General features: G+C 37.2%; 1 protein-coding gene across 3 annotated transcripts in view; it reads left to right on the top strand.

Annotated features, from left to right (window-relative positions):
- LOC128249403 (uncharacterized) overlaps positions 1 to 25,000 on the top strand; it is a 162,529-nt gene that overhangs the window by 90,761 nt on the left and 46,768 nt on the right. For all 3 annotated transcript variants that reach the window (XR_016244400.1, XR_016244401.1, XR_016244399.1), the window contains 2 exons: positions 9,064 to 9,155; positions 14,213 to 14,306. The gene's annotated coding sequence lies outside the window, so the exon portion shown is untranslated. The remainder of the gene's footprint in view (positions 1 to 9,063; positions 9,156 to 14,212; positions 14,307 to 25,000) is intronic.

Genomic DNA, 25,000 nt, shown 5'->3' with positions numbered 1-25,000 from the left:
TATTATCTACAATGTAATATCACTCACTTTCTGTAACGTAATGCTTTCATTTCTTGAAGTAACAGCTCTGCATACACTGTGATATCACCATATACAATATAATATCAATATCTACAATGCAATATCACTATCTAAAATTTAATATCATTCTTTATAATGTGTTATTACTCTATAGAATGTTATATATATATATATATATATATATATATATATATATATATATATATGTGTGTGTAATGTAATATTTGCACTACTTTATGAAATGTAATATCATTATCGACATTGTGATATCATTATTTGTAGTACAATATCAGCGCCTATTTTCTAATATAACTTTCCACAAAGTAATATAATAAGAGTAAGAAATGTTATAATACTCTGTAAAATCTACAACGAAATAGTACTGTGTAGAATGCAATACTACTGTTTACAATGTAATATTATAATCTACAATTTAATATCAGTATAAAGTATAGCATAAGGCGGTGAGCTGGTAGAATATCACTATCTACAATGCACGCCGAGCAAAATGGTTATTGGTATTTCGTCTGTCTTTACGTTCTGAGTTCAAATTCCGTCGAGGTCGACTTCGCCTTTCATCCTTTCGGGGTCGATAAAATAAGTACCAGTTGAGCATTGGGGTCGATGTAATATGCTGGACTTTTACCAAAAATTGAAACCTATGTTTAGTATAAAGAAGATGGCGAGCTGGCTAAATCGTTGTTAGCATGTCAGGCAAAATTGTCGCTGGTATTACGTCCGTCTTTACATTCTGAGTTCAAATTCTGCTGAGATCGGCTTTGCCTTTCATCTTTTTAGGGGCCAGTCTAATAAATACCACTAGAGCACTGGGGTCGATGTAATCGACACATCCCACCCCTGGAATTGCTGGCCTTGTGCCAAAATCTGAAATCAATATTTAATATTAAAGCATCGCTCGCTATAAGGTGATATCACTAAATTTACAATCACTATTTACAGTACAACATTATCATCTACAGTTTGATATCAATATGCAGTATGTAATATCCTTTCTACAATGTAACATCACAATGTAACTATAGACAATATCGTTTTTTACAGTGTAATATCAGTCTACAAGAGTAACATCACTTTATATGATACCACACTTTACAATATAATGTCGGTATAAAATTTTGGTAGAAGACCAGTCATTTCGTGGGAGGGAATAAGTGATTACATAGATCACAGTGTTCAAATTTTGCTTATTTTATCGACACCAAAAGGGTGAAAGACGAAGTCATAACGTAAAGACGGACGAAATGACGTAAAGCATTTTGTCCGGCATGCTAACGATTCTGCCAACTCGTCGCCTTAATCGCTGTTTATATCACAGTCTATGTTGTAATATATTTTTCTACAATTTCCGCCGAGGTCGACTTTGACTTGCATTCTTTCAGGGTCGATAAATTAAGTACCAGTTGCGAGCTGGCAGAATCGTTAGCACACCGGCAAAATTGCTTAGCGGCATTAAGTCCGTCATTACGTACTGAGTTCAAATTCCGCCACGGCTGACTTTGCCTTTCATTCGTTCGCGTTCCATATCATACCAGTTGAGCACTGGTGTCGATGTAATTGACTTACCCCTTACCCCGAAATTGCTAGCCTCGTGTAAAAATTTGAAACCAATATCTTTTTCTACACTGTAATATCACTCTTTACAATATCTCAGTTCGATGCAACGTCCCTCTGTACAATGTCACTATTTAATATTAAACCACTACGATGCAATATGTATACCTTCAATATAGTATCACTATCTACAATGCAGTATCACTATCTATATATATAAAAATGAGAATGTGTGTCTGTCTGTCTGTCTGTCTGTCTGTCTGTGTGAATCCCTAAAACTCGAGAACTACGCAACCAATTTCATTCAAATTTTACACATGCCTTACTTAGGGTTCCAGTTGTGTTTTAGTCAAAAAAAATTATTAACTTCTTGCAGAGTTCGAGCACACGGCAACATAATATCTCCACTATTTAAGTATTACGTGTCAAAAGTGAAACAAAAACACTCATCTATATATATAAAAATGAGAATGTGTGTCTGTCTGTCTGGCTGTCTGTCTGTCTGTCTGTGTGAATCCCTAAAACCCGAGAACTACGCAACCAATTTCATTCAAATTTTACACATGCCTTACTTAGGGTTCCAGTTGTGTTTTAGTCAAAAAAAATTATTAACTTCTTGCAGAGTTCGAGCACACGGCAACATAATATCTCCACTATTTAAGTATTACGTGTCAAAAGTGAAACAAAAACACTCATGTCAAATACTTTCACTTTAAAAATGAAACTATTCCACTAACTGAAACAATCACATTTCGATACTGTAGTGACAGATACTTTCACAGAGAGAGAAAGAGAGAAAGAGAGAGACAGAAAGAGAGAGAGAGAGAGAGAGATGTATATGTATACATATACATGTATATGTACACCATTTCGATACTGTAATGACAGATACTTTCAGAGAGAGAGAGAGAGAGAGAAAGAGAGAAAGAGAGAGAGAGAGAAAGAGAGAGAGAGAGAGAGATGTATATGTATACATATAGATGTACACGTATATGTATATATATATAGATCTATACATACATGTATATGTATACATATGTGTAGATGTATATATATATATAGATGTACATGTAATATGTACACATATATACATATATACATGCATACAGATATCTATACATATATACACCCATCACACACACATACACATGCACACAAAAACACACATTAGTCATTTGTTTTCTTATCCAAAACTACGTCAAAAGTACTGAATGGATCTTTATGAAATTTGGAAATTATATTCTTTGCATAACGGCCATAACTCCCATGAAAATTCATATATTTTTGATGTTGATGAAATTTTAACCCGAACATAACAGATGAGCATTATTTAGAAAATGATGTCACACGTTATCGAGGCTACCATTCTTTCTGGATGTGCAAAAGGGGATGACGTCTTTATTCCAAGAATTCCTCTTACTCCATCAGGAGCAGACATTCCTTTTACATTCAGAAGACTACAATTCCCCCTTCGTGTGACTTTTGCCATGTCCATAAACAAATATCAGGGTCAAACACTGTCTGTAGCTGGTCTTCTCTTGAAAGAGCCCTGCTTCTCACATGGAGAACTGCATGTTGGCTGCTCAAGAGTGGGCAGCAACAAAAAACCTATTTGTATATGCTCCACAAGGGAAAACAAGGAACATAGTTTACAATGAGGTGTTATAATCACAACAGCAAGAAAGTATGTACATGATCACCTTCTTTTACGAAACTTCATTGACTTTCATATATTTATATTGATATACATATATATACGTGTGTTTGGGTGCGTGTGTGTATATACATCTCTATATATAAAGATGATGCGTAGTCTAGACGGCGTTTTTAGATTTCATTATTCTCTTTAACCCGGGCAACGCCGGGTATTTATGCTAGTATGTAATATAGTATCCCTTTGTACAAGGCAATTCCACTATGCAAAGTACCACTCTTTACCATACAAGTCTCTTCAGTACTATATGTACTCTATAGTCTCAAATAAAAATGTCCGCAATGGTATATACCAGTTACTATTATTCATATCGCTGTGTGTAAACAAATGTCGCTCTCTTTTCAATACAAAACTTTTGTCTGTAATGATATATCCCTGTATGTAATGACGTATCATTGTTTAGTAATGGTACATTTGAAATAGCATTGTCTACAAAAAAGAAGAAGAAGATAATAATAAATATAAATAAAAAATCTCTATTTACAATGAAATGTCACCACCTACAATAAAATATCTTTCATTCTGGAATGAGATATTGTCTGTAAGGAAATATCATTGCTGCTTATAATGTAATATTGTTAGCAACGATATAATATATTTAGATATCTCTCTACTCATTTATATAACTATTTCAGGGTTCTAGTACTTATCTTTCTGTCTTACTATGTCAAGACACCAACCGAAATACAATGTGAGTCATGTCTGTAAAATTGGATCAAAGGTTTTCAATCAGTCCTTTCAAAAATCAAGGCTTCTGTATTGCTAAGTGAATGAAAAGTGTTCTTCAATGATTTATATTTATTGCTGATAGTATAGTTGGTCGAACAGAAAACACGCAGAAATAGACACTTACTATTTACGGATACACGCATCTCAACATAAGCGAAAAAGATTTTAGCTTATTTTATTGGTACTGGGCAAATTAAAATCAAGGTCGGTTCTGGTAGGATTTGAACGCAACGTAGAGGTAAGGAGCTATATATTGGTAGTAAGGCATGCGGACTGTTCTATTGATCTGTAATACCTTTATGCTCTTCTATAAAATCAGTAAATAATACACATACACACACGCACACATGCATCTGCATACACACGCACATAAAATCTAACATTTCACATTATTATATCATATACAATTGTTTATAATTTAGGCAAGAGCCCTGCAATATTGGAGGAGACGGTTGGTTTGATTACATCAATCCCAGTTGTTAATTTGTATTTTATTTTATTAACCTCGGACGGATGGAAATCAAAGTCTATTTCGCCAGGATATGAACTTAGAATATAAAGAGTTATAAGAAATTGATTCAAAGGTTTTAAATTAGTCCTTTTACAAATCAAGGCTTCTGCATTAAGTAACTCTCTCTCTTTACTCTTTTACTTGTTTCAGTCCTTTGACTGCCGCCATGCTGGAGCACCGCTTTTAGTCGAGGAAATCGACCCCAGGACTTATTCTTTGTAAGCCTAGTACTTATTCTATCGGTCTCTTTTGCCGAACCGCTAAGTTACGAGGACGTAAACACACCAGCATCAGTTGTCAAGCGATGTTGGGGGGACAAACACAGACATACAAACATATACACACACACATACATAGATATACATATATACGACGGGCTTCTTTCAGTTTCCGTCTACCAAATCCACTCACAGGGCTTTGGTCGGCCCGAAGCTATAGTAGAAGACACTTGCCCAAGGTGCCACGCAGTGGGACTGAACCCGGAACTATGTGGTTCGTATGCAAGCTACTTACCACTGAAAAGTTTCTCTAACATTTATATTTATTGCTGATTTTATAACTAGTCGAACAGAAACACAAAAAAATAAAACACCACAATCACCACCTATTCACAGATAGAAGCGCTGTAACATACGGGGTCAAACTATCGGTGAAGTATGTCTGAGATGCACAGTTGATTCCAGGATGCAGCTGTTTCACTTTGATAATGCTCTTGGAAACACATGAGAGCCCCAGATGCAATTCCTCTACGCTATGAAGTCAGTAGAATTGCTTTTCCATTAATGAATTACTACTGCTCAAGAAAGGGCAAATAATTACTTGTTATATGCCTTGTTAACCCTCGAATGAAGTACACAAACATACACACACACCACACACGCACACAAACACATACACATATATAATTGTAAACAAACGCAGAAGTCTTTGTAAATTAAGAGTCTGTTGTCAATTTCTTTGTCGATATTCGCATCTGATGAAATGGTACATCCAAGATAAATGAAATGCTGTACCGACTCCCTATATACATACATACAAACATACATACAAACATACATACATCTCTCTTTCTCCCTCTCTCTTTGTATTTGTATATATATATATATATATATATATATATTTCTTAGGCATTGCGAAACTAATAACTTGACGTAAAACTCAATATATATATTACTAGTTATATAACAAAAGAGGAAGTAGAAATTGTTTGGTACTATTCATTCTCCATTACAAGGTCAGAAATTTCGGGGAAGGCTCTAAGTCGATTAGATCAACCCCAATGCTCAACTGAAACTAATTTTATCGATCCAGGCAAAGTCTACCTCGGCGGCATTTGAACTTAGAAGGCGAAGACGTAAATATGGACGAAATGACGCTAGGCATTTTGCCCGACGTGTTAACGATTCTGCCAGCTCGCCGCCCAACGCAACTATATATAATGTGTAGTGGTCAAATGAAGCCACAAAATGAATACGGGCGTCTGCATTGAATTACAGTGTTAACTACTTCATTTTACCCACTCACCCGTAGGTTGATTGAAACACTTAGCACTTTTCACTCGGTGTGTCCTTTTTAAACACCACGAAAAACTAAAAAAAAAACCAAACGTTGAAAGCTAAATAAAAATAATATAAAAGAACAACAGTAGATCTCTGGAAAGAATTAACACAGTTTTTTTTGGATGGATTGTAATATAAAAGAATCTAAAAGCCTAGTTTCTTTGTGACGTAACAATACTAATGATTTTTTTGTGTTAATAGAAGGTCACCAATTTGTAGGGAAGGATTTTTAGCATATTGTATCGGTCCCGTACAAAGGAAAATGAGAGTCGGCCTTGATTGGATTTGAACGCATCACCTAAATGTAGAGAGCTTTATTGAGAGAGTAAGACATGAAGACTGTTATTCGAACGTTTTACTCTTATTCTTTTATATTCTTCTTTAAAAGAAATATAACTTGCGCGCGCACACGCGTACAAGTGCGTACACACACATATATGCCTAAACTAATATTGGTTTCAAATTTTGGTACAAGGCCAGCAATTTCGGGGTGGAAGTAAATCGTTTACATAGACCCAAGTGCTTAACTCGTGCTTATTTTATCGACCCCGAAAGGATAAAATTCCAAGTCAACCACGGCGGAATTTAAACTCAGAACTTAAAAACGGACAAAACGCCGCTATTAGTTTCAAATTTTGGTCAGTAATTTCGGAGGAGGAGGTAAGTCGATTACATCGACCCCAACTGGTAATTACCTTATCAATCCAAAATGATGAAAGACAAAGTTGACCTCGGCGACATTTGAACTCAGAACGTTAAGTCGGAAGAGATGCCGCTTAGCATTTTATCTGCGCGCTAACGATTCTGCAAGCTCGCCACCTTAATATATATAAACTAATATTGCATATTAGTTGACGGGATATAATTCTTTCTAATTTAAGCCCAAGATCATCAATTTTGGAGGTAGGTGTTAGTCAATTACAACGACCCTTGTAGGCAATTTGTACTTTATTTTATCAACCTCGGAAGGAGGGAAAGCAAAATTGAACTCAGAATTTAAGCAGTCAGAGGGAATGCCGACGCGCTAACAATTCTACCAATCCCCCAAAGATATAATACATAAATATTTTATATATCACTTTACAGGATAGTATATCCTAAGATATTACGTATTATTTGCTGGATAGAAGGATTACAAATATTACAGTTTGACAGAGATACTAAATATCACTTGACAAGAAAGAATACATAGGGATATTACATATCATTGGACAAGATACAGTAACTAGGGTAATTGCATATTAGACAAGATATGATACGTAGCGATAGTACATGTTATCAGAGATGATAGAATGCCTGATCATATTAGATACCGCTTTTCAGATTCAGATTAGAATAGCTAGAGATATCATACAGCATTTCATTGGACACATTATCTACAAGGTGGTGCTATTAAGTTAGACATTGCCTGGGCCTATACAGGCCAAAACCTATCAAAGTTATTGCCTACAGATGTTGCATCTCTATCATTTGACAAAATCTGATACTTAAGTATATTATATAATTAAACAAAATATAATACAGTGATATATTTACGGATTCAGATTTTGGTAAAGATGGGGTGGCTAGTTTAAATCGATCCCGGTACTCTACTGATACCTGTTTTATCTATCATGGCAAAATTTGAACTCAGAATGTAAAGAGCTAAGACTAAGAATTCTGCCCGCTGCGCTAACGATTCTGCCAGAGCAATGCCTTCCGTATAGTTTTATAACAATCGAATACTTTACGTCTGAATTCCTTTGATGAGGAATTGTTATTATTAAAGACTAAATAATACGAAGTCGATGAGGTGGCAGAACTGTTAGAGCGTTGGGTGAAATACTTACCGACATTTCTTTGGGCACATTACGTCCTGTGCTCGAATTCCTCAACTTCGCTTTTTATCTTTTCGGAGACGATATCTGGATTAGCGCCGTCATCTACGTTTTTATAGTCACAACGTTCCAACTGTAATACCCTCTGGCCTTCTTTAGTTACCTGTCGTGTTCGGTAACATTCTCGGAATTTTGAACCGAGCTCTTTATTCAATCCATGAAGGGGATAGTTCTGACTCTGTTGTCCATATGAGGGGTAATCTTACGTTACTCATCCTCAAACATTTGATGCCAGTTGGTCCTTCCACTTGAACGAATGTACTCCTTGACCCTGGAAATGAACTTGTAGTTAGTGAATAAACTGCATTTGTCAATATTTACTCAACACTTATATTCAGTATGTCGTCCCGTAGACAATATGTTGATGAAAATTAGCAATTTTTACATCGGCTTTTTTCGCTTTATGTTAGTCCTTAATTGATTGAAGCCTGTCTTATGGTGCTAATCTCTATGCAACCCAGATGCGTACCAATGAAAGATGAAACCTTTAGGTTAGTTACTCTGCAAACATAGTATCAGCTTCAAAGAATAGAGATTTAATGGTCAAGAATGTTAGTAAAAAGAACTGGCATCATCTCTCTATCTTACATTACAAGTATGTCACCAAAATATTTTCCTGAAGATCTGCAGTTCATAAGACACAAAGACAATATTCTAAAGTGGGTCTACACTTCGGGAGCATGTCTCCCGAACAAAGCCCCCATCAGAGGATCGTGTATATTGTAACCCTGGTAACTGTGGCAGAGAACATAGAGTCCAGTCGCATATGACAAGTCAGAACACTGTGGAGTTGTAATCCGTAGGAGGCAGGAAAATCAATAATGGCCGAGAGGAAGACAGGAATCACCAATTGTTGTGAAATAAACTCAAGATAATATAGATAAAGAACATCACTGGAAGTTATAACCATTGAAAAGTCGGTACATAATTTGGTCTTTAATAATCTGCTCAATAGCCTAACATAGAGATATAAGACGCCTTTAATATGAGAGCTTAAGTCAGGAAAATATTTATTAAATGTTTTCGATACATATAATATCTATACGAGTGAAATGACTTTAATTCTTTCTCTTTCTCTAGGTTACAAATATGTTACCAAAATGAAAATTAACACTATCTGCATCAATTTCAAACGAAGAAAAAACACCAATACTTCAAGAGTGATTCAAAAGGTCAAGCATTTTGTTGTGCCTTGGGACAAATCGAGATCTTTACTTTTATCTGAATTTGTGGAATGAGTAGTGGATCTTCGGGTGAATATTACCACGATAGACCATTATCCTCCTTTTTGAAGAATCCATTTGTAATCCTCTTATTGTGATTGAATTCAGAACTAAGCATCAACTTAAATACACTGATATTTATCCATTATTCTTATCAGATGAAAAGTTCATCCCACCACTTTGTAAATGCGTAGTGGGCAATATTCATTTATTTATTGCCCACAGGGGGCTAAACATAGAGGGGACAAACAAGGACAAACAAAGGGATTAAGTCGATTACTGGTCAATTACATCGACCCCAGTGCGTAACTGGTACTTAATTTATCGACCCCGAAAGGATGAAAGGCAAAGTCGACCTTGGCAGAATTTGAACTCGGAACGTAACGGCAGACGAAATACCGCTTAAGCATTTCGCCCGGCGTGCTGACGATTCTGCCAGCTCACCGCATTGCGTGGTGGGCAGTATTGAATCAAACCAAATATGCAAACCAAATACAAATCTATTTTCAATACTGAATTTCCTTCATATGCACAACGTGCTTACCTTGAATGAGAGTGCCTCTAAACAATTGATCTGGTAGAAATAACAACCAAATCTTCTAATTACATCTCACTGTTTTAAGCGCAAGTTCTTCAGTTGCCTTGACACTCTTGTCCAACTTGCTCATGATATTGTCCATCCATTGCGTTCTTTGCCTGCCTCTTGATCTACTATCCTCTCCTCATCCTTCCATGATAATGCTTTCCATACAAGCTATATATGTACATATCTGGATTTGTACTTTGTTGTATTTTTGTTGCATTTGTTTTATGTAGAAACAGATTTTAATATGATACTCGTTTCAGTAACCCCCTTCCTTCTGCCGACATAATTAGAACCTCCTTTTATGTAACGAATTAAACTATTAAGAGTTTTATACTTCAATCGCAGTCTTGCTATTTATACAATCTGTTAACATTTATGCCTACAAAATCTAAACACAGCTTTATTTCATTATCTTAAATTACATTACTTATCTGCATTGAAAAATAAAAAAATAAACATTAAAAAAACATTAAGAATCTATAGAAAATATATTGTATTGAACAAAGCACTCTAAAATCTTATTATTATTACTATTATTAATTCATTTAGTGATACATGTATTGTTGGTGATGTTTTTATGTTATTATCTTCAATATTGTTATTGTACGAAACTTATCATTCTGAAGCCCTCCCTCCTTAGAAATAAAAAAAAGAAGAAGTAAAAAACATTCCCAAAACACCGAATAAAAGAAACTGAAACAAATTTTTAACAATTACTCAGAATTATATTCTTTTTCAAAGCCATACGCCGTTCAAGGTCTTCCCTTATTTTTCGCTTGCATACAACAATCAACAACAATGGCGAAGAGGCAGCTTATTTTCTGTCACGTACCGGAACGCGTCCATTGTTACGTCTTGGTTTTCATATTGATATATTAACATATACCCCACCTCATATATACATACACTCAAACAGGTATACACGCATACTCACAAACACACACACATGCACACACATGTCTATATACATATTCATGCATGTAGACATACACATATGCCTGTATATATATATATATATATATATATATATATATATATATATATATATATATATATATATATATATATATATATATATATACATATACATACATCAATCATATATATACACACACTCAAACATAAATAATTCAAATCTTATAATACACACACACACATATATAATTCAAATCCTATATATATATATATATATATATATATATATAACTTAAATCCTATTATGTATATGTATATACATATAGCTGTATCTACACATGCATACGCACAGAGAGAGATATATATGCTATATATATGCTATATATATATCCGCAACAAATCACACACACACACACACACACACACACACATGTGTTTGAAGAACGATACTCCCCTATCAGTAAAGAATATTATGGCAGTACTCTACTCCATTTCTATAGACAAAAAATAGAACAATATGAAATTTGAAATAAAATTAGAGATGGAGTCTATAAATAATGACGAATATAATCGTATGCACTTTTAAAGATTGGCTGCAAACGAACCCTGACGAACCAGGTAAATAAGAAAACAAAAACAATAAACCCCCAAAGTAACGCGAGGAAAGAACAACAAAAATATGAAAAAAATAAAAGTTAAAATGGAAATTGAAGGAATTGAAGTTTAGGATAAATTTATCTCAAATAATATACGTTGGTTCGATTCAGGTGGCGTGTTAGCGCGTCGGACAAATTGCTTAGCGATATTTCTTCCTGCACTTTACCTTCAAAATTCAAATTCTGCCAAGGTCAACTTTTCCTTTCATCCTTCGTGGGTCGAGAAAATAAGTATCATTTGAGAACTGGAGTAGATTTAATCAAGCATTCCGCCTAGCAAAACACGTTAGTTCGATTCCTCATCATAGGCATGAAAACAACTGAACTCTCAATATTAGTATGATGAAGGTAGTGAGCTGGCGGAATCGTTAGTAGACCGGACGAAATGCTTAGCAGCATTTCGTCCGTCTTCAGGTTCTGAATTCACATCCGCCTTGGTCAACTTTGCCTTTATTCGGGGTCGATAAATTAAGTGCCACTTGAGTACTAGGATCAATGCAATCGACTTACCGCGTACTCGAAATTGCTGGCCTTGTGCCAAAATTTGAAATCAATATTAATAGGTTGAAGGCCTAAATATTGGGTATGAGGCAACTTAAAATATAATCAATTAAAAAGAATATTTACATGTATCTTATGAAATACCAAATTAATTTCTTAATTTATCAGGTCATCTCTTAAATAAAGCCCAAATATTGGGTAAGAAAAAAGATATTTTTATCAGTTTCAGCTCAAAGCTGTGGCCATGCTGGGGCACCGTCGTTTTGCTACACTGTTATCATTGAGAGCATCCTCTGATATGTGGCATTTGGTGAATATGGGAGTTTGATGTTGCTGCCCGCATTTGCGCCTCCTGTCACGAGGTGCGTTCATCTGGGACTCTCGACAGGAAGAGATCTAGTTTTGTTTTGAAAACACCTACATCCACTTTGTGTATGTCCCTCAGGCCCTTTGGGAGAGTAATAAAAAACTGTGGGCCCTTGAAACCCAGGGTGTTGCAGTAACTGGTCCTGAAGCTCGACGGCATTGTTGAGAGCTTTGACACTATGCAGTGGCAACCCATTCTGGCATCTGTGTAGCTTTCAATGCCAAAATTTGGCACAATCCCTTCCAGGATCTTCAAGATGTATATTACTGCATATCTCTCCCGCCTTCACTCCAGAGAATAGAGTCTTAGCTGTTTCAGCCTTTCCAGTAGCTGAGCTGTTGCAATGAAACGATTTTCTTAGTGAAGCTTCACTGGATTGAAGTTATCAATTTTTTTCAAACATGATTTTTGCTGTATGGGCCAGGCATTATCATGATGGCACATCACTCCTTCGAAAATTATTAAAGTAGGCCCCTTTTCCTTCAAAATAGTGTTTAAACATTCTAATTACTGACAGGAAATGTCCAGTGTAATTGTTTCATTAACTGGTAGCAATTCAAAATGGGATCATACCAACATGATTCCACCAAACACTAACCTAAGATTTTCATGGATGGAGGTCATTTTGGGGCTGTAGCTCAGCCGGTCCTCCTTCACTCAACCATTGTTTGTATCGCTTAGCATTCTCATGCAAGACTCACTTCTCATCACCAGTAACTATCCTGTCCGAAAAGGGCGATATGCGTTCCCGGGAGTGTAGAGGAGTGCAGATGTTTATTTGTACTGCACCGTTGTTTTCTGTCCAATAATTTTCCAAATTTAGGCACCGTTGCAGATGCCGGCGAGCTGTTCAATAGGTTGAATCTAGCTTTTGGATTAACTCTTCAAGAATAAGAGTACTATTTCCATCATTAAGCTGAACAGGGTGATCGATTTTAAACTGAAATTACCCTTCTCAAAACTTTCAATCCATTTTCCATCGGTTCTTTTGTTTCAACTATATTTCCCTTAAGTACCACGAATATTTCCCAGAAGCACCTTGGATATTTCTCTTAAGCACCATGAATATTTCCCCTGAAGCACCATGGTTTCTTCTGCCGCCTGGGGAACTCTGAACTCATAGAACATTGTATGACTTAAATGCTTTGTGGAAACGTCTATCTTTAAGGAGACCATAGCAGTAACTGAATTATCTAATTCACGCTGCTACGATGTAAAATACTATTTTACAACGAGGTCACGGTTATATGTACTGGTGCTGTAAAGTATTTTAAAATAACAAAGCTATCCAACATACAGATATTAAATTTCAGACATGATGGATGGGAATGACCTAATAAAATACTGCATAGTGCAATCAAAAGTTACCATTATATTTTGTGGTCTACGAAGAGTTCTTCATGAATGTCGTAAGCTATTCCGTTAAAAAAATTCATAAGGTCTAAACCTTATGAATCAGACATTTTGCCTTGCATCCATGCAGAAGCCTAAAGGACTCCAGTGGTAATTATTTTATCGATCTCGATAGGATGACAGGCGGAGTTGACCACGACAGCATTTAAACTCAGAACGTAAGGAGCCGGAAGAAATGCTGCTAAGCATTTTTTTGTTTGCAATACGCTAGCGATTCTGTAAATTCGCCGCTAACAGATAATAATAAGGGTTTCACATTTTGATACAAGGCCATTAATTTTGGGGAAGTCGATTACAGTGACCCCCAGTGTTCGGTTATTACATATTCTATCGACCCCGAAATGATGAGGAGCAAAATCGACCTCGGCGGAATTTGAACTCAGAACGTAGCGACGGGCGAAATACCGCTCAGCATCTTATCCAGCGTGCTAACGATTCTGCCAGATTGCTGCCTTTATAATAATAATGATGATGATGGTGATGATGATGATGATGATAATAATAATAATAATAATAATAATAATAATAATAATAATAATAATAATAATAATAATTCTTTCTACTATAGGCACAGTCCTGAAATTTAGGGGAAGGAAATAGACAATTTCATCGATCCCAGTGTTCAGTTGGTACTTATTTTATCGGCCCTGAAAGGATAGAAGGTAAGATCAATCTCGGTAGAATTTTAATCCAAAACATAATGCCTGAACGAATGTCGCTAAGAATTTTGTTCGATTGCTTGCCGAAATTTTATGATTGTTTGTAATAAAGGCACAAGGTCTGAAGTTCATCGACCGCCGGTATGTGACTAGTAGTTATATTATCGACCTCGAAATGAGGACAGGCAAAGTCGATTGCGGTATCCTTTGAATTCAGGAGGTAAAGAGTCAAAAGAAATGCCGCTAAAGATTTTGTCAGGCGCGTTAGCGATCCTGCCAGCTCACATAATAATAATAATAATAATAATAATAATAATAATAATAATAATAATAATAATAATAATAATAATAATAATACTGTTTTGCGCAACATCCTTAAACAAACCTTATTCAGGGACCGTTTGAGCGGGATGGGTTACTCGACCTGAAGAAAATTCTAACTGGGCCCCACCTGCGAGGTCATGCGCTGTTTATCTTGATGTGAGATCACCATGTCGCGCACATATGATTGTGATGCACGTGCCTGGCGTACCCTTATCAGACGGGTAGTCATGATGGGTATACTGGGCTTCGTATATTTTACCTTAGTGTCACTTTGATGGCATGCACTGCTCTCTCACTCAATAATAATAATAATAATAATAATAATAATAATAATAATAATAGCAATGATAATAATAATAATAATAATAATAATAATAATAATAATAATAATAATAATAATAATAATAATAATAATAGGGAAAACGAGAAAGCAACCATACTCTGGGATATGCCAATACACACAGATAGAGAAATTAAGGCAAATAGACCAGATATAGTTGTCAAAGATCATGAAGAAAAAAAAATGCTTTCTAATTGATGTATCAATACCAGCAGATGACAACGTTTCTCTAAAAGAAATGGAAAAACTTTCAAAATACAAAGACCTGGAAATAGAGATAACTCGAATGTGGAATCTAAAAACAGAAACAATTCCTATCATAGTAGGTGCCTTAGGTATAATAAAAAAATATTCAGACAAATACATAACAAAAACACCAGGACTTACAAATATATATAACATACAGAAAATTGCACTACTGGGTACTGCACACATTCTACGCAAAACACTTTCAATACAGTAAACATAAGAGCACCACAGCAAACCACAGCACATACCCAAGGCACACAGAGCTGCGCTCGGTAGTGAAGTGAAAGCACGTTATAAAAATAAAACTACTGAATAATAATAATAATAATAATGAGGTCTCTGGGTGAGACTTGGATCCAATTTGTACAAATGCAAAACAAAAGTCAAACATAAAATAATAATAATAATAATAATAATAATAATAATGGTTTCAAATTTTGCCATAAGGGCAACAGTTTTGAGGGAGGGGATGAGACGATTACATCGACTCCAGTGCTCAACTGGTACTTATTTTATCGACCCAGACACACATATGACTCAAACACACACATATATATGTAGGTCAGTTAAGTGACCTATTGCTCCTGATTTTCTGCAGTGTTTCTCAAACAGCTCATCACTGGCTCAGTGAATTGTGAAGAAACTATGGCAATACACTTTGGAGTAGACTTCGTCTTTGTAGCCAGCAGGTGAAAGAAGTTAGTTACGACGGCAAAGTTGTTAGATCTTAGCAAAGCATTGTCACTAACAGTTGGTTTAACATTAGAAAAGAAACGATAGCGTTTACGTGCTGTTTATACGTATCACCATAGGGTAGAGAGGCAAAAAAACAAAACAAAAGAAAACAAACAAACATCACCAGTAAAATTTATGCATGATGTATAATAGTATATATATATATATATACTTGTTAGCATATATTGTAAGTTTAGGACACACTATAAATACTAATTTACCGAATGGTAAAATTGTATCTGAACAATATTTATTCTCAGAAAATTTAGAAATCTGAGACAAAAATTGCTTTTGTACGTATTTCATACAATATACGACAGCTGAGATATTTGGCTGTGACAATTGAGTTATGCAAGTATTTACTATCCAATTATCTACACATTTATTATTCAATTATGCACCATCCAGCTGCACTCCATCCAATTACATAGTTACATGTTATCCAATTATATGTAGTTATCCAATTGTATAATATCCCTTTATGCAATCACTGGCTAACTGATTATATATATTAGCGCTCTAATTAAACAAGTAAATGTTATCCAGTGATCTTGTTTTAGAATAATATTCTGTTATAATGGCAGCAGGATCTAAATATCGAGTTATAAATATTATTCACTAATATTACCATCCATCGATAAGACACTAATGTAGTTAGGCATAACGAGATGATTGACTAATACTCTTTTCAAATGGAATTTTGTAAACACACACACACACACTCACACATACATACATACATACTTACATACATACATAGACACACAAATACTCATGCTTGCAAATACACATAAACGAACGTACACACACACACGCACAGATACACACACACACACACACACCAGCACAAGCGTTCGCAACAGCCACATAGACACTAACAATTTTGTACATTCAGACTACGTAAAATGACAATAGCTTTGATTTCTATATATTATTTGAAATAGCGCGCGCGTGTGAGAAAGACAGAGAGAGAGCGAGAGAGAGAGAGAGAGGGGGGGGGAGAGAGAGAGAGAGAGCTCTATGAAAAATATGATAAACCTCTATAAAAGCAAATCCATACCGCTATGTCGGCTCTTATTCACCTCACTTACATGTACAAAGCTATTAGACAGGCAGCTTCCATGATCATCTTGTTAAATTTGTAACTATTCTACTGATGAGAAACATAAAAATCTTTTGTATTTTATAGTCTATTGTTTATCATTTACTTATTTCGGTCATTAAACTGCGGCCATGCTGGGGCACTACCTTGAAGGTTTTAGTCGAACAAATCGACTCCAGCACTTATTTTTCTCTTAGGTGTGGTACTTATTCTAGTGGTGTCTTTTGCCAAACCGCTAAGTTATGGAGACGTAAAAAAAAAAAAACAACAACAACAACAACACTGGCTGGTCAATGACAAACGGAACACAAACGCAGACACGCTACACGCACGCATGTTTGTGTAAAGCGTCGAACATTGTGATGACCTTTGCCCGTAACTGATGAGGAATGAGTTTGTTCACGTTCTTTCAGTATGTTTTCCTGTTTTCCCTACGTTCCTTCGACACCATCTTGTGCTGGATTTCTTACTACTACTACTACTACTACTACTACTACTACTACTACTACTACTACTACTACTACTACTACTACTACTACTACTACTACACACATACACACACACGCATCTGTATATATTTGAGAAGACGAATAGGAATGGCTTATCTAATTATTGCTTTCAAATTTTGGCACAAGGCCAGTAAATGTCGGAGGTGGGGGCTCGTCAATTACATCAACCCCAGAACTCTTTTATTGACTTCGAAAGTATTAAGTGCAAAGTCGACCTCGGCGGAATTTGAATGCAGAACGTAAAGACGGACGAAATGCCGCTAAGCTAACGACACTGCCCGCTCGTCGTCTTAGTGTCTTATCTAACTATTAAAGTATAAAGATTATCAGAAAAGCCATTTCTCTTAATTTTTTCAAATATATAATACTGTGCCAAGGACTTTCTATTTCTTAATTTATCTATCTATCTATCTATCTATCTATCTATCTATCTATCTATCTATCTATCTATCTATCTATCTATCTATCAATGCAGACATGAAAATTTTGGCCAAGGAGTTAGCCAAGCGGTTGGCGCTTGTCATCGAGAAACTGGTCGGCACGGAGCATCCATGACAACCTCCATCTGATGCGCTACATCATAGAGAGGGTAGTTAAGGAACCTGGCATGTGTGGGGCCCTGATCAATTTGGATCAATCCAAAGCTTTCGATAGGGTAGGCCATCGATACTTGGAGGCCGTCCTCGAAGCGGCAGGCTTCGGTTCCGTTTTCCGCGGCTGGATGGCTGCCTTGTACACAGGCATCCGTTCGGTTGTTCGCGTCAATGGACGTCTATCGGGACCCTTCGACATTGCACGTTCGGTTCGTCAGGGATGCCCCCTGTCGCCGCTCCTGTACGTATTGACTCTCGAGCCACTACTGCGGATGCTGGCGACGCTGAGGGGCATCCCGCGAGAACTGGGGTGCGGGACGAGCGTGTCGGCATACGCGGATGACGTCACCGTCATAGCGTCTAGCCACGAGCACATCGAGCTTGTCGGCGAGACGCTGAAAGACTACGAAGCGGTGACGGGAGCGAAAATCAACCGGGATAAGTCGGTGGGTTTGCTGCTCGGCACCTGGAGAAGCAAGCCCATACCGTCCGGCAGCGCCTCAGTAGTGGGACGCTGGACGGACGGTCCGGTCAAGTTACTCGGAGTCTGGTTCGGTCCGGACCTGCAAATGGAGAAGAACTGGGACGAGATAACGAGTAGGGTGGCCACTCTCTGCCGGCAATGGTCCGAGAGGAAGCTGTCCCTAAAAGGTCGGGCGGAGGTGGCGAACACGTACATCGCTTCCGTCATCGAATACCGCCTGACCGTCGTGCCTTGTCCCGATCGCGCCATCACCGAAATGGAGCGCATCCTCTTCCGCTTTTTGTGGAAAGGAAGCGTTCCGATGGTGAGGCGATCCGTTTGTTGCGAACACCCGCTGAAAGGAGGGCTGGGCATGCCGTGGTTGATGATGCGCAGACATGCGCCGAGACTGCGACATCTCCGGCTCTACGTAGACGACGGTGAGCAGGTGTGGTCGCTGTTTGTGCGACGCGCTTTCCCGCAGCTCGTCTCCATGACCGAGCTGCAGTCGTGGATCAAAAAGAGGCCGAGGAATGGCGAATGGCACCGTGAGTGTCGCGTTGCTCTGCAACAACTTTGCCGTCCCGGGTCGACCTTGAGCGGCTGCATCACAACGAAGTCATTCTATAGGGGATTAGTGGAGGGCAGGTACGACGACAATCTCGGGGCGAACCTGGGCGTCGACGAGGAATACCTGACCCGCCTGTTCAGGACGACTTTCGGGCCGGGACCTATGGACAACTTCCAGAGATCCCTGGCCTGGCAGTGTTACCGAGAGGCGCTACCCGTTCGAGATAAGCTCTATAGACACGGCTCGCGAAATGCGGGGCCGACCTGCCCGAGAACGGTCAGAGCGATGAAACCGTTCTGCACGCACTCGTGCAGTGTCCAACCATTTCGGAGCTGTGGGCTTATGTCGAACGACTGCTGTCGCGTGTGGGACGAGTCGGTTTATCAACCGAGTCTATCGTCAATATCGTCACGCCTCCTTCCTTTAAACGGGAAGGAAGAGCTGTATTTATCGTACTTGTGGCTATGGCCAAAGAATGCATCTGGTGGACGCGTCTGAAAGGATTAGAGACAAATACTTTCTTCTCTGGTCAATCTCTCATCAACGTTTTCAAGTATCACTTGAAAAGGAAGGTGAGAGTAGAGAGGCAAGTGTTGTCTAGCAAATGTTTCGAAAAAAGATGGATACATGCAGCAAGAATGGCACGTATAAATGACGAAGCCACCTTGACCATGATTCTATAAAACGTTTTAAAATTTTGTAAACAGAGATTTACTTACGTTTCTTACATAAATAAAAGAAATTTTATTTAACAAACTGTGACATTAAGCACCGAGGTTACCGTGGTCTTTTCGTAGGTTTTTCTTTCCACGGATAACCTCCCCATTTATTGGGAATTTTCTGTATTATTTCGTATTTTTTGTAAATACCCCAAACGTTTTGCGAGGCTTTTTTTTTTTTTCATCGTCGTCCCCACTTTTGTTTTTTTTTCTGCTTTGTTTTCGCCCCCCCACCTCGAAAAGAAAAAAACTCTACATTTGTATTTTGTCCCCTCTGTGTTGAGCCCTGTGTGGCTAATAAAGAAACCTATCTGTCTGTCTGTCTGTCTGTCTGTCTGTCTGTCTGTCTGTCTATCTATCTATCTAAAGTCATTTCCTTTATGATTTTACTTGTTCAAATCATTGGACTGCAGCCATACTGGGGCATCGCCCTGCGAGGTTTAAACGAACAAATCGACCTCAGTACTTACCTTTTATAGCCTGGTGCTTATTCTATCGGTTACTTTCGCCGGTACACAATGTCGTGAGGACCTAAACAAACCAGTAGCGGTTGCCAGGACGTGGTGATGCTAAGTTGCACTGTCAGCACAGATTAGACTGCAGTCTATACAGGCGCCAAGAGTTGGGTGCCGTGTTCTTGACTATGGAGTAGGTATGTTTAAGGTGGTGTATCTGAATTGTTGGGTGCTAGTGATTTGAAGTTCATTAGCAGGGTGTACCTCTGGTGGCAACAATAAGATAGTTCATTCTCTCTGCTGACGGATGCTGCTGGCTGGTGGAGTATGTGTAATCCTCAGCGGAGGTGAGTTAACAATTGCGATCACTTGGTGAGTATGGAAGTATCCTGTCAATGGTACACCATTCCATGTTGGGGAAGTCGTACTTGTGAATTTAGTGGATGGAAACTGGGTGGAAGCCGTGGTATATATATATGCATATATATGTGTATGTGTGTGTGTAACTCTTTTGTCTGTCTTTCCCTCTCACCACTTGAGCCGGTGATAGTTTGTTTATGGCCCCGTGACATAGCAGTTCGGCAAACGAAACCAATGGAATAAGTAGCAGACTTTTAAAACAAAACATAATTACTCAGGTCGATTTGTTCGACGAAAAACCCTCCAGGGTTGCGTCCCAGCATGGCTGTAGTCCAATGACTGAAACAAGTAAACGACAAAGTTATATGTGAAAATATTTTAATCGTTAACTATTCTTATCATTACATTAGCTTTGCAAAACATGACTAGGAAAGAATATACCTTTAAAAGTAATGTAATGCATATTTTGAAAAGAAAAACATGACAAATCAGCGAGAAATATCAACATGCATATTATTTTGGTATTGCCTTCGTAACATTAGTCGATGCTGGTGAAACAGATTATGGTACTAGATTGATTAATAGAACACTTGATAATGATTAACAGCACCATAATATTTCCTGTTGCTGGCATCAAATGACATTAAAAAAATTCAAATGTTTTGTTAGACGAGCAATGGCAACTTCAAATATCGTGTAGAGTTCTAGCTTGCTATGACTTCCATCTGTATAGTCATGTATTACTGACAACTGGCATATGGAAGATGAGAGTGTGTTTTTCTCTTGGGGCTGTTACTGAGACTGTTTCAACAGTTTTAAAATACTTCTGGTGCAAACAACAGGAAAAAAAAACTGAACACAAGAAAAAGCGAAAAAAAAAAAAAAAAAGAAAAGAGAGACAAAAATAAGAAAAAACAATCTGCTCCCACCTAAGAAGTCTGAAGAACACGAGTTGACAGTGAAATATCTTTTAGTAGAAATGTTTAAAAACACAGCGTAACTGCTGTTCAATTACAATAACAATGTTAATTATAATAACTGCAAAACTAAGGTTTTTCATTTCTGTGCTGAGGAGCAGTGTGTGTATTTCATCGAATTAACACAGGTGTATTGTTACTAGGTCTATAAAGGCGACGAGGTAGCAGAATCGTTAACGCGCCGGACAAAATGCTTAGCGGTGTTTCTTCCGGCTCATTACATTCTGATTTCAAATACATACCTGTTAAGTATTGGGGTCGACGAAATCGACCCCAGCTTCCCCTGAAAATTGCTGGCCTTGTGTTAAAATTAAAAAGAATTATTACTTGGTTAGTTACTGCATAGAAAACTACTGAAACGTTCATAGTGTAATCGCCCAAACAATACAATCTCTTTAATTGTCTTCAGCTTGATATCTTGCGACAGGGTGGGTAGGATTCCCATTGTTACACTCTCTATATGTCATGTTTTGGGGAAGAAAGTCACTGAAGTTCTCACAGTTTGTGTACTTGAAGAGTGTGTCACCCTCAATGATCAACACAAAACGCTGTCATATAGGTACATTTGGAGGCCGTCAGCGAAACACAGAAAACATATTTCGTACACATAAACTGTCCGCTGTTGGTGATCTATTTGAATAAATAAAACTGAAGAGGTAGAGGGATTTAACACACATACACAGGAATTTTAGTAATCTGTGACGGATTGTTGTCTAGCGTTGAACTACTAGGTTTGTCATTTCATTTGCAAATAGGAGCTATAAAATTGTGCACGTAGGAGAAACATGTAAGATATCTCCTATTAGAAATTCTTCAGATAGAGACTCTGTATCTGAAGAATCTCTATCTGGAAAATTTCTAATAAGAGACATCTTACATGTTTCTCCTACATTTACAATTTTGTAACTCCTATTTGCAAATGAAACACGTGTAATGGTGAATGAATAATACCAAAAACTTTTCTCAATCTCCTGCTTTGATATGTAATTACTTAGCAAAAAATATTTTCCAGTATCTGTCAACACGTATGTATACCTCACGCAAATGTAACATCTACATACACTTTTGGAGTACTAAATAAGCAGATATGCTTCAAGAGGACACAGCTTGGATTATAACCCTAGATACACACACACACACACACTATATATATATATATATATATATATATATATATATATATATATATATATATATATATATATATATATATATATATATATATATATGTATGTATGTATATATATATATATATATATATATATATATATATATATATATTTCTTTTTTCGGGACGGCGTAATTAGAAATAATAACGTGTAAATTGAAAAATGTAGAAGACTGACCGTGGGACACGAAGGACACGAACACACAGATTCTGCCATGTTTATACAAGATAGGGCTATAGTAGAAGACACTTTCCCAAGCTTCCATGCTGTAGGACTGAGCTTGAAACCATGTGGTTGTGAAGCAAACTTTTTACCACACTTCTACGCCTGCACTAAGAATTAAGAATTAGTTTGATGGATAACGTCTCAAAATTGTTTTAACCTGCTTGCTCTTTCATAGTAAGAATTTCTTATGTTGTCAGCAGAATGAAGCTGTTTCGTCAGTTTCTTTTACTGAAAGAAACAATTTCGTTTTATATTGTTTCGGAATTTATCATCACAAATTTTCTTGCGTATGTTTCCTGATATTTTTGCCTTAATATTGCTAATTTCTGAGTAAGTTTATCGATATTTATCTTACCTATGTTTGGATAGGTCGTGTAACTTTTTCACTAGGATGTCTTACCTTTGAATGGCAATATTTGATTATTGGTTTAAAAACCAAATAAATATTGCATCTAAACCTTAGTTTCCGTTGAAATGTTAACGAGTAAGTGGAATTATGGTTGACGTATGATACTTTGAAGAAGAGTATGGAGTTTTGATGTTATTTTCAGGACGCTGTTATGCGATGCTAATGCCTTTCTCAAGAGTATTAAATATTGAAGTGAAAAGAAATGTTTGTTTTCTTGCGGGTTTTGAATTCTTCTTAGAGTTTTATATTTCAAGAAATTTTTTCTATTCTAAGTTACTATAACAAAGACTAATAATAAATACGAGACAAGGGTTTCTTGCTCGGTTAAATATCGCGTAGGTTATGAACAAATAAATATATTGTCTTATATCAATTTGTATTTATTCTTGTTGTGAAATTAGTCCCAAGGAGGATTTTCCAGTAGTTTGAGATAAAGAGATAAAGATGGAACCGAATGGTTTCATTATTGGTTTCGAAGTTTGGTACAAGGCCAGCAAGTTATGGGCAGTGGGTAAGTCGATTAGATCAATCCCAGCGCTCGTCTGGTACTTATTTTATCGTCTCCGGAAGGATTAAAGGCCAAGTCAACCTCTGCAGAATTTCAACTCAGAACGTGAAGACGGACAAAAAGCCTTTAAGCATTTTACCCGGCGTGCTAACGAATCTCTTAGATTGCCGCTCTAGAATGGATTCATTATTATTTAACAGCTCGTTGCAGTGAGTTGGCAGACTAATTAACATACCGGACAAAATGTTTAGCGTTATCTTTTCTGGCTCATTACGTTCTGAGTTCGTATTCCACCGGGGTCGACATTACCTTGTATCCTTTCGGTGTCGATAAAATAATTACCAGTTGAACGCTACTGCCGATGTAATCGAAAAACCCCTTCCACTAAAATTACTGGTCTTGTGCCATAATTTGAAACAATTACGAAGGCGGCGAGCTGGCATTATGTTTAGTGCGTCGAGCAAAATGCTTGACAGAATTTCTTCCGATATTCTTTACAGAATTTCTTCTTAACAGAATTTCTTCAAGGCGGCGAGCTGGCAGAATCGTTAGCACGCCGGGTGAAATGCTTTGCGGTATTTCGTCTGCCGTTACAATCTGAGTTCAAATTCTGCAAAGGTCGACTTTGCCTTTCATCCTTTCGGGGTCGATTAAAAAAGTACCAGTTACGCACTGGGGTCGATATAATCGACTTAATCCGTTTGTCTGTCCTTGCTTGTCCCCTCTGTGTGTAGCCCCTTGTGGGCAGTAAAGAAATAAGAATTTCTTCCGATACTACGTTTTGAGCTCAAATTCCACCGAAGTCGATTTTGCCTATCATCGTTTCAGGATCGATAAAATAAATTTCCAGTCAAATACTGGTATCAGTGTAACCAACTTACCCCTACCTTAAAATTACTGGTCTTATGCCAAAATTGAAACAATTATTATTCAACAGTTATTCCACCAAAGTCGATTTTGCCTTTCATGTTTTTCAGTTGAGCGCTGGA

This window comes from Octopus bimaculoides, chromosome 1 (assembly GCF_046866305.1).
Source record: "Octopus bimaculoides isolate indiv1 chromosome 1, ASM4686630v1, whole genome shotgun sequence".
NCBI classification, from domain to species: Eukaryota; Metazoa; Mollusca; class Cephalopoda; order Octopoda; family Octopodidae; genus Octopus; species Octopus bimaculoides.
This window is presented reverse-complemented; position numbering and strand designations above follow the sequence as displayed.